General features: G+C 38.3%; 1 protein-coding gene across 1 annotated transcript in view; it reads right to left on the bottom strand.

The window, feature by feature from the left end:
• The window catches only part of LOC102684876 (equilibrative nucleoside transporter 1), a 42460-nt gene extending 36972 nt beyond the window's left edge, over nt 1–5488 (bottom strand). The window contains exon 1 of the mRNA XM_069179993.1: nt 5470–5488. The gene's annotated coding sequence lies outside the window, so the exon portion shown is untranslated. The remainder of the gene's footprint in view (nt 1–5469) is intronic.
• Between the last annotated feature and the right edge of the window lie 6513 nt (nt 5489–12001).

Here is a 12001-nt window from a genome sequence, read left to right as displayed (position 1 = left end):
GGGGAAGGATGCAGAAATACCAGTGGAAGGAAGAGAGGAACTTACTGAGCAATATACTGCTCTTCATACAGGAAGTGATTCATGAACAATTCCAGGGAGTCACCACTATCTGTAAAGCGCTTTGAATGGAGTGTCCAGAAAAGCACTACATAAGTATAAGCAATAATAATAATAATAATAATAATAATAATAATAATAATAATAATAATAATAATTATTATTATTATTATTAATTGCCAGTAATTAAAAACTGAAATAGCGTTGCAGTTTCCCTTTATAAGTTGATTGCCAGTAATTAAAAACTGAAATTGCGAAATGTCTGTATTATTTTCGATTAAAATGATATTGCACATATGCAAATTCAATGTATTAAAAGTAACATTTTTTAAAAGAAAATGAAAGAACAATTCATAAAGTGTGCTGAATACTGTGCATAAGGCAGGAATAAATATGCTGAACAGCAGCCTACGTATTTACCCAAAATTACACAACACTCAACGGAGACATGCCCAGAGATTTGCGCTCAGTCTGTAAGCGCTCCCAGCTACCCCACACTGTGCATAGCCATGGGGAGTGTAAAGGTCTGCTTTTAGGGGCTTTTCACAGCAACATCCGCTGCAGCTGAATACACATACAAACCGCGTTTACAGCGAGTTAAAATGAATCCCACAGCACCACTCTGGGATTGATGTCTACGTCTCTTGCTTTTTCCAAGAAAGTACTCGTAAGATGTCTTCATCTCAGATAAATTCATTTTAGAAAGCGAAACATTAAAAACTGTTGCTCATGGTGATTTTATCTGATCCCAGATAAAATAAATCACTGATGTCACCAAATATACAAAACTGAGTCTGATTGATTTTAGTAAACAATGTCAAACTACACCAGCATAGGGGACATACACAATTTGATCAATTACACGCCTGTTAAATTTAGATTACCCCCCATTCACGGAAAAAACGAATGAATCCAGACCCCTTAATGGCCCCTGAAATATTGTGTGGCGGTGTGGCCAATTTGAGAGAACAGGAGACGGGATGTATACATTAAGCTACAAGTAACTGAGTATTTGAACCTCGTTCTGAATTCACAATTTACAGCAGTGCTGACAAAAACTAATTAAGTACAAGCAAATCCGAATCATCATGATGAGACACCTCGCCACTGGTGGCCACTCAAGGCTGTCATTACATCTGGATCACCATCTCATGTAGACACGCATTTTAGGCAACATTCGATTACATAAACCAATACAAAACACTTACATCTTGTGCATAGTAGGGTTACGTCATCCAGCTCTTGAGCAAGTACTTTGAGAGTACAACACAAAGTTGTTCTTTCCTCTCCCCCTTCTTCTCTGTTGGCTGCTCACTCGGTCCTAGTGTATAGCTCCAAGTTCAGCATTAAAGCATTGGAGAAGGCCAGGCTTTTGAGGTTTTCATTATGAAAAAGGATTAAGGTTTCCTATATTTCTGGAGAAGTAAATGCTGCTTACTCCTGGTGTTTATTGCACAAGATCATTCCATATTATTTTCTTTTTAAAGTGAAAATTGTCACATCATCAAACTAATCATTTTCTCTGCCCTTTAGAGACAACAGGTTATTAAAGTTCAGTTATTAGAATTAGAGAAGTTATTAGTGGGTTAGAAACTGTAAAAGCATTCTCTTAAAAAAAGGCTAGTCTGTGCTTTCTCAGTATTGCTAGTGTATTTAAGAGGTCCATGTTATACATACTGTAGGCCTATGCACAAGGCAACAATGGGCAACACACAGCTATATGGACCTACATTTGTAAAGAAGTCTTTAACATTTGTAGTTACAGAAGGTGCTAAATGCAATAAAACAACATACAGTATAGCAAATTAGGTCTTCCTTTTCACCAGTTTGGAATAAGACCATGTAAGAACCAGAATGGGGTTGGATAGAAATGAATTCAGTGAAGAAAGAATCAATTTAAACAATCTGCCTGATGCAGTAAATGCAGTTTTTAAGCAAAATATCTGGAGGGATGACAGCAGCAAAGATCTACTTCATTTTGCACTTGTAATCCTGCTGACATCATGTTCTGTATGAAGAGCAGTATATTGCTCAGTAAGTTCCTCTCTTCCTTCCACTGGTATTTCTGCATCCTTCCCCCGCTCCTTTTCCTCCCGGCAGGGTTCCTCACATGCTCATCCTGCAGCCACGGGGCCAAGGTTCAGCCAAAAGTCCCCACGTCTAAATTCCAGAAAACATTCCTAAACATTTTTCTTCTGTTATTTCTTGTGAAATGTATTCCAAATGTGAACAAATCTAAAGCTAAAAAACAGCTTTCATAAATCAATTAGAAAAATAAAAAGAAATGTACATGCCATTGTGTGTCTTTATGTTGGCCCACCAGGTAGACACATCTGTTCTGACCAAACTATCCTATTCTCCTTCCCACATGCCCGTATGGTGCCCGGGCTGGGCACCATCTGAGTTGGATGCTGCATCACTGCCATGGATCCAAGAGGGGGTTGCCAGTTGTGAGTTGCAGGGTGATATGGCTGCTATCTATGAATGGGAAAATTGCCAATGTCCTGCCCATCCACAAGAACAAGACCAAACCGACTTATAGACTAAAAGGTCTGGACTCAGGGAAACAAAAATAGAGAATTACCTATGTTAAAATGGGATCATGTGGGTCCTATTCATTCCAAGGCTTAAGAGACCTAGTGCCTGTCCAACACTGACAGGGTGAAGAAACTGGAAGCTTTTAATTTTGAATTGTAGACTATGAGTGGGCCTGATACAAGTTTTCAAAATTCTCAAAGAACAAAATGAAAATTCATCAGATAGTTGGATAATGTGTAAGGAACAGAGTACAGATATTTAACTGGGACGGGTTGCTTGGAGGTGCATAAACCTTGGTTGGTTAATTTAACAAAGAAGAGTACATGAGACTAATACTATTATGTTTGAGATGTGGGGAGCGGTCATGATTTCAGTAAATAATGTATGGAAATCTGCTGTAAGTGGTGTTAGAAGGCCAGTAGGTGGTGCTCTTCCTTTTGAAAAACAGAATTGTCAAATCAATGCCTCTGTATGGGGACAGAAGACACTGCTGTAGAAGGAGCCATCCTGCAGGTGAGACAAACAAAGGTCCTGACTACTTGGTCATTATATATCCCATGACACCTCATAAGAGTAGGGGTGCCAATTCTGGTGTCCTGGATAAGTTCCACTTCGGGCTTGTAACACTGGTCTCCATAAATTCAACTGAATTAAACTGATGTGACAATTTCTAGTTTTTCCTCCTGATCTGCTGTGTAGAGGGGATACTGGCATCATCCAGGTAGGGCTGCACTGAATAAAGCAAGTTCCCTTCTTCTCTTTCATATCCTTAGGAATGATAAATATTATACAAATACACTTTCTATTACACAGTTTTCAAAGGTTTTCCTATATCCATTTCTATTCACAGCTAAGTACAACATACTTCATCCAATCTTCCTACAAAAGAAAGGCAATACCATTAGTTCAGAGAGTTCCTGCCTGCTTCTGTTTTAAACAGTCCTTCAGGTCTGTGAGGTCTAGCAAGATTTCCTAGTCTGCTAGGTTCCTTGTCTGTCCTTGTCTTATGCCAGTGGGAGTCACAGACTAGCTACACCAGTAACATGTTTTCAAAATGTTATTAATAGCCATGAAACAGGAGGAATACATAGAGCAGCTGTGACCTTCAAACAGTTTTTCAGTCACAGTCCATTACAATTAGTAGACATCTAGTTGTGAATGTTGATTGCTATAGGCCATTGAAGTGCTTAAGTACTTTAAAACTGTTGAAGAACTAATCTTAGTTTTTATCTAGTTAAACTAGCAGTAGTTTTAAATCTTCTTGTTTTAGCTTGAGCATTGGAATGAGGAACTTCTGGACTCCAGCAGCTGCTGTGCTGGTTATTGACTTTGCCACTAATACTGTATGTAAGCATGGACTCTTAGATCGGTTGTAAAATCTCATTCTCATTTGCTTTACTCCCATTTTGAATGAGCCTAGCATTTATTCCTTCAGAAATTAATTATCCAATATTTTAGGTTCCTATTGCTCTTATTCTGTATAACTTTACATTTCTTTTGCAACATTTAACTTCACATTAAGTTTGGATTAGACTAAACAGGTGGACTAACTGGAGATCAGTGGTATGTACTATATTCCTTTATGAGTCTGTAGGCTTTTGTTGTTGTCTATTAAAAAACAAATTTATTGTGTTCTTTTTTTTCTTGAGAACATAATTTTGTGAGAATTTAAAAGTCCTTTATTATTCAGTAGCATCAGGCATCAAAATCAAATACCACAATAAAATAAAACAGAACACAAAATATACAGTTCACAGCAACAAAAAAGATAATTCAGTCAAATTTCTTGTTTATTGATTTATATGGTGGACCATAGACATTACAAGATAGTTGAGGCTGTCAATAAGGAAGTATGACAAACAGGCTTAGTAGAAGAGCGGCCTATGTGATTGGACCTAGACTGGCATTTCATTGATTTTATTACCTTGTAAATAAGATAGCTCTTTACTTTGAACTGTTAATGCTTTTGATCAGCATACCATAGGCTAAGCCTCTGTCAGCATTTCATCATAGGAAATAATTAACAAAATGATACACAGACCAATGGTAATTTTTATGTGGGCGTTCATGTCCTCCTGATTTGCTTTTATCTCATTCAGCAAAAACAGAAGACTGTTGCTGCATGTTTTTTCTTCAACTTTTTTGTCAGTATTCCGGATTAAACTGCTTTGCTTCTAGTTCAGTTTCCACTGACATTTCTCTCACACGAAAAACAGATTATCTTTTCTGGATTTGTAATTATTATACCTGGGCTGGGACACGGGGTCCCATTCCCAATCTGAATCCTTGCGGACGCAGTCGCGACACGTGTCCTGAAAGCCGTCCATTTTTCAATCAGACTGCCAATAATTTAATTATCTGCATTAAGGCAGACAGCTTTTTTTTCTATAGCGCTGTTTATAAGGTGTAGTTTCTTATTCTCCTATCTCCAAAGCTTAACAGTTTACCCCTTCTTCAACCTGCCTTCATAAATCTACCAATTAGCAAAAACATAACCAATATACCCAATATATAGTGCAATATTTAAATAAATTTACTGATATTTGTTTTAATAAATTTAATTAATTTAGTAAGTCTGAGAAATACCTTACAGGCAAAATGCAGCCTTCCATTTTCAATCTGTCAGATTCTTAATTTCACCAGGCATATTTTGTATATATATATATTTGGACATTTTTAAAGATTTTTAAAGATTGTATAGGAACATAAGGTATGTGTAGCTATAACAATCAAATGTGCCACACTCACCTCAAGATGAAGTATACTTAAAACAGAAACTTCCTGGTTCACAGAGAAAGCAATGTGAAGGAATCTCGTCAATCGGAACTTAACTTTAAAATATTAAACAAAACATGACATATTAAACTTACATACCCCAGCAAGAGTTCACAACTGTTCTGTCCCAACTGCTTGATAATCTGCTAACATCTGCTACAAAGTTCAAAGACCACTGTGACTTTATCTCTAAGTAAAATTCTCAGTACTTAGTCAGACGTGAATAAGTGTTAGTTTTCAGGGTTGTTTTTCTAATCTTTATAGGCAACTAATGAGTTGTGGAATATCTATAACACTGTAGTGGAGTAACCTAAGCATAAACATTATCTCAGTCACTATGAAATTCATAAATCAAAACTTAGTAGCATGGTGATTTATAAAGATGGTACAAATTCGCTTTAACTGTGTTTGATTGAGATACATTCTGTCACATGCAAAGTACTGAACTATGTCACTAACCTCTTCAATTTATGTGGGAGATTATTTTTCTGTTATCTGTTTTTGTACATGAGAAACTTTTGGGCTTAATGACACTTTTATATAGGTTTGTATAAATATAATATAACAGCATGGTCTCTTTCAGTAGCAAATTAAAATACTGCACAAAAAATAACTTATTGCAAACATATGTTTCTTAATTCTCATCAAATATGAAAGTTAAAAGTTTAACAGAAATCTGAATATACAGTGCAGTTCATAAGTATTTAGACAGTGACACAATATTAGCTGTTTTGGTTCTGTACTCTAGCAAATTGTATTTGAAATAAAACAATGACTATGAGGTTAAAGTGCAGAATGTCAGCTTTAATTCAAGGGTATTAAGGGTCCCATTTAATGGGACCAAAAGTAATTGGACACATTAACATAATCTTAAATAAAATGTGGCATGTTTGCAAATCCTTTGCAATTGATGACAGCCTGACATCTGTGACCCATAGACATCACCAGACGCTGGGTATCTTTCCTGGTGATGCTCTGCCAGGCCTGTAATTCAGCCATTTTCAGTTTCTGCTTCTTTTGGGAGCTTTTTGCTTTCAGTCTTGTCTGCAGTAAGTAAAATGCATGCTCAATGGGATTCAGGTCAGGTGATTGACTTGGGCAGTCAAAAACATTCCATTTTGTGGCCCTGAAAAACTCCATAGTTGCTTTAGCAGTATGTTTGGGGTCATTGTCCTGCTGCAAGGTGAAGGGCTGTCCAATGAGTTTTGAAGCATTTGGTGGGATCTGAGCAGATAAGATGCTTCTGTACACTTCAGAATTCGTCCTGCTGCCGTCTGCAGTCACATCATCAATAAAGACAAGTGAGCCAGTTCCACTGGCAGCCATACATGCCCAAGCCATGACACTGCCTTCACCATGTTTCACAGATGAGGTGGTATGCTTTGGATCATGAGCAGTTCCATTTTTTCTCCATACTTTCCTCTTTCCATCACTCTGGTACAGGTTAATATTTGTCTCATCTGTCCATAAGGCTTTGTCCCAGAACTCTAGAGGCATTTTTTATGGACTTTTTAGCAAACTGTAACCTGGCCTTTCTGTAGCCTTTCTTACCAGGGGTTTGCATCTTATGGTGAACCCTCTGAGATTATGCTGGTGTGTTCTTTTCTTTATGGTAGTCGTTGACACATATATGCCTGCATCCTGGAAAGTGTTCCTGATCTGTTCAACAGTTAAAAAAAGGGTTTTTTCGTCACTATTGAAAGTATTTTTCGGCCATCCGCTACTGTAGTCTTCCATGGTCTACCACGTTTGCTATTGCTAAGTTCACCAGTGCGTTCTTGCTTCTTAACAGTGTACCAAACAGTTGATTTTGACACATCTAATGTTTTGGCTATGTGCCAGCAGCCATATCACCCTGCAACTCACAACTGGCAACCCACTGAAGCTCAGCAGGTGTGAGCCTGGTCAGTACCTGGATGGGACACCTCCTGGGAAAAACTAAGGTTGCTGCTGGAAGAGGTGTTAGTGGGGCCAGCAGAGGGCGCTCACCCTGCGGTCCAGGTGGGTCCTAATGCCCCAGTATAGTGATGGGGACACTATACTGTAAATAAGTACCGTCCTTCGGATGAGATGTAAAACTGACTTCCTGACTCTCTGTGGTCATTAAAAATCCAAGGGTGTTTCGCGAATAGAGTAGGGGTGTAACCCCAGTGTCCTGGCTAAATTTCCCATGCCTCCTAATAATCCCCCTCTATGAATTGGCTACATTATTTTGTTCTCCTCCCCCCCCTTCTCCGATGGCAGGTGGAGCGACGCGCCGGTTGGAAGTATTCTCGGTCGCAGTTAATGACAACGTCAACTCAAAGATTTGGTTCAAACCATCAAATGGAGACTGGTGTGCTCACAAGCGGACCCCGCTGATGTGGGATTAACGCTAGGAAAAAGAGAGGATGTTTTGGTTATGTCTCTGATTGATTTATTCTGATTTTTCAGCCTCATGATGGCCCCCCAGTGGGCAGTGATTCGTCGAATATACGTATATTCACGGCGAAAATATGGCTATACGTATATATATGTCGCCGCGACGTATAATCAACGTCGAATTGCAACCGTAAAATCGACGACATTAATAAACGCATATATAACGTTGAAAACACATCTAACAGTGCCTGAGGCTTTTTACTGTATACATCGTGTGTGCCGCAACTAGGAGTATACGGCACTCTGTACAGTGTACGAAGTAAATTATTTTCGCAGTAATTAATTAATTATATTTATTACTATATTTATTATACACGTGTAAATAATTTACTAATATTTACACGTGTAATAATTTACTTCGTACACTGTGCAGAGTGTCGTATACTCCTAGTTGTGGCACACACGATATAATAATAATAATTATTATTGCTTACACTTATATAGCACTTTTCTGGACACTCCACTCAAAGCGCTTTACAGGTAATGGGGACTCCCCTCTACCACCACCAATATGTAGTCCCACCTGGATGATGCGACGGCAGCCATAGTGCACCAGAACGCTCAACACACATCAGCTATCAGTGGGGAGGAGAGCAGAGTAATGTAGCCAATTCATAGATGGGGATTATTAGGAGGCCATGATTGATAAGGGCCAATGGGAAATATGGCCAGGACACCAGGGTTACACCCGTTCTCTTTTTCAAGAAACGCCCTGGATTTTTAATGACCACAGAGAGTCAGGACCTCAGTTTTACGTCTCATCCGAAGGACGGCGCCCCCGTCACTATACTGGGGCATTAGGACCCACATGGACTGCAGGGTGAGCGCCCCCTGCTGGCCCCACTAACACCTCTTCCAGCAGCAACCTTAGTTTTTCCCAGGAGGTCTCCCATCCAGGTACTGACCAGGCTCACACCTGCTTAGCTTCAGTGGGTTGCCAGTTGTGAGTTGCAGGGTGATATGGCTGCTGGTTGACAGTAAATACAGTAGCTGACAGTAAATACAGTAACTGTATACAGTAACAGTATACAGTAAAAAGCCTCAGGCGCTGTGTTAGATGTGTTTTCGACGTTATATATGCGTTTATTAATGTCGTCGATTTTACGGTTGCAATTCGATGTTGATTATACGTTGCGGCGACGTATATATACACGTATAGCGTATTTTTGCTGTGAATATACGTATATTCGATGAATCACTGCCCACTGGGACAGCTTGGCATACAAGGGTTTTGAGGAGGGGGTCTTGCCACCTGCCTGAAAAAAACAGTAAAATGTTTGAGTGCCTATAGATTTTCTATTTTTATTTTCTTGAGAAAAGTTGATGCCATTTCCTGGACACCCCGTCCCCCATCAGTGCGCTGTGCCTGGGGAAAAGTCTGTAGGGGGGCTTCTGAAATTCTGAGGGGGGGGTGATATTTCGGTTGAAACGGAGCTGTACGGTGCAGCTACCCAAATGAAATCTCGCAGCTATGCCATTGATTAGCGCTTCATGATAGAAGATAACGACTAGCAATCTGGTATTTGCGATGAATTTCAGTTTCACATTTTTCGTCACTCTCAAGGTTTGTATTGCCTGGAGCGAAAAGTACCATAAGCGTTCATTTTTGCAGCTACATCGATGGAGGTTCTGAATCGTTAAGAAAAAATTGTTGTAAAACCAACAGAACGCACAGACTGCTATAACTAGTTCTAGTTATATAACGATTTTGAGTATAATGATAAACTACTGCAAGGAATTGGTCCACCTGAGCAAACAGGATCATAATGTTGACACTCAATAACAACACTGATATGTGCAGTTCCTGGACGGATAGCCCTCCTGCACATCAAACAGTCCGAGTGACTGTTAGTGTCATTTAGTGTTGTCTGACCATTGACAAAGTACAACTATTTTTTTAGGGTGCAAATTAAGTTAGGTAAATCTTTTTGCCCAAAACTGAAGGGGCGACACTCCTCCCTCCCCCCGTGATGCCAGGCCTGTCCCCATCCTATTCCATAATGTCATTATATATAATACCATACAACAGTGACTGATCCTTACTAACTGCATGTGTTAAAATTGCACATCAGCACATTGCAGGGGGCACATAGCCGCGATTTATTATCAATGTTAAATTTCAACCATAATATCGGCAACATTAATAAACGCATACGTTGAGAAAATATCTAACCCAGCATATTTTCCGGTTATAAACCACAATGCATTGCTAGTATTCGTTGGTCACCATTTTGGACACGTTTTTCAAACGTAGAAGATTGAAGTATTTATCCGCAAATATCTCAGCAATCCTCTTTTGACGAGTAAGTATGAAAAATAATAATACTATCTGAATACATACAGATCTTTCTTAATATTATTTTGATTACAATAGTACGTGAATAAGCAAAAATAATGTGAATGGGGAAGATGACACAAAACCGTTTTGCCGTTTCTCTAATTATTCTTATTCTTTGTTGTACTTTCAAACTTTGGGTACTCTTTAATTAGGACAGACTTCAACTGCTATGATGCAAGCCAAAGTTTATATGTTTATTTCAGCTTTGAGCTTAGTAAACCGTTCATTTTTTAGATTATACTAAAGAAGATATTAATCATCATTTATTTGTGAAGTAATATTATATAATTTTCTCCTAGCTGCCGTGCTGAAGTCCCACACTACATCAACAGAAAAAGAAATAAAGGAGCACGCAATGCGTTACTTGAAGAATGCATATGCAAGGCAGGGGGCCAGGAGATCTGGACACTGAAAATAATAGGTTTCTGGTTCTAACTGTTAGGACAATTAGACAGGGTTTGCAAATAGTGGACAAAAATCATCTTAACTTACATTGTAATATTTTTTTTCTTGGAAATATAGAAGTTGTACATTTTAAAATTTATATTTGAATCAAAATGTGGTTTTGAGTTAGTGTGTTAATGTACAGTAATTAGTTTGTGTATGTCATTACTACCAGAAGTTTAAGACTAGTTGTGTTTTTTATAATTATTGCCCATATGTTGATTGTTGATTGATTGTATACAATATGTAATTTGAAATACATATTTTTCAGGTGTGAATGTGTATTTTCAGAATAAATTTCTAAACCAAATCATTGGCTTGATTTACAAGTTTCTACACCTGTAAAACCTATCTTTGATGTATAATAGACCTCATACCCATATACGTATAATATTCCTCTAAAGTTATACGTATAGTAGACCTCTAAAGTTATCCGTATAATAGACCTCTAACCATATACGTATAATAGACCTCTAAAGTTATCCGTATAATAGACCTCTAACCATATACGTATAATAGTCCTCTAAAGTTATCCGGAACTCCAACCATATATATATAATAGTCCTCTAAATTTTATTTTTTTTATGATTCACCCAATATAGATGTAAATACCCTTGAATTAAAGCTGACATTCTGCACTTTAACCTCATAGTCATTGTTTCATTTCAAATCCAATGTGCTGGAGTATAGAGCCAAAACAACAAAAATTGTGTCACTGTGCAAATATTTATGGACTGCACTGTATACTATTACAGGAACACTTGATATAACCATAGTTTTAATCAATTAAGACCTTTCATTTTTAGTAGTCTCATAAACTAAGATTTGAAACCATAGTTGAATGTTGACAAACTAAAGGTTTATCAGTAGCTCTTGATTTTAATTACAAACATATTATGACATAGTAGTTCAGGTGGGTAGCTGCGTCAGCATGCGTAGGCTGCAAAGGAACAAGTAATAGGTTTATTCCATGCTGAAAAAAAGAAGAAAGAGAACACAACGTTTCGGCCGTGGAGCCTTCTTCAGGTGTGAGAGAGACAGGGCAGTAGGCAAAGGTAAAGTAGCGGGAGAACAAAGGTTGGGAGGGAGGAGGAGTGAGAGGCGGGAGCAGGGGACAGAAAGAGAGGCCAATCAAGAGGTGTGAAGTCAGAATGGGTGCAGAGAGGTGTGAAATGAAACTTCCAATGAATGGAGAAAATTTAAAAGAACAGTAATCTGTCGTTAAGGGAAGGGAGAATGTGTGATCCTAGCTGCAGAATAATTTTAGTTTCGGTGGTCTTTCTGATGTATGAGTTCAGAAAACCGTCTTTGAGAACACAGAGGGAGAGATTAGAGTGGTCGTGGCCGTCAGAGGTGAAATGAGAAACAATGGGTTTGGAGAGATCTTTAATCTTCACAGATTATATTGACGATATATTGACAAACGAT

The sequence above is a fragment of the Lepisosteus oculatus genome, chromosome 17, assembly GCF_040954835.1.
Source record: "Lepisosteus oculatus isolate fLepOcu1 chromosome 17, fLepOcu1.hap2, whole genome shotgun sequence".
In the NCBI taxonomy this organism is placed as follows: domain Eukaryota; kingdom Metazoa; phylum Chordata; class Actinopteri; order Semionotiformes; family Lepisosteidae; genus Lepisosteus; species Lepisosteus oculatus.
Note: the sequence above shows the minus strand (reverse complement) of the source record. Positions and strands in the feature narration are given on the sequence as shown.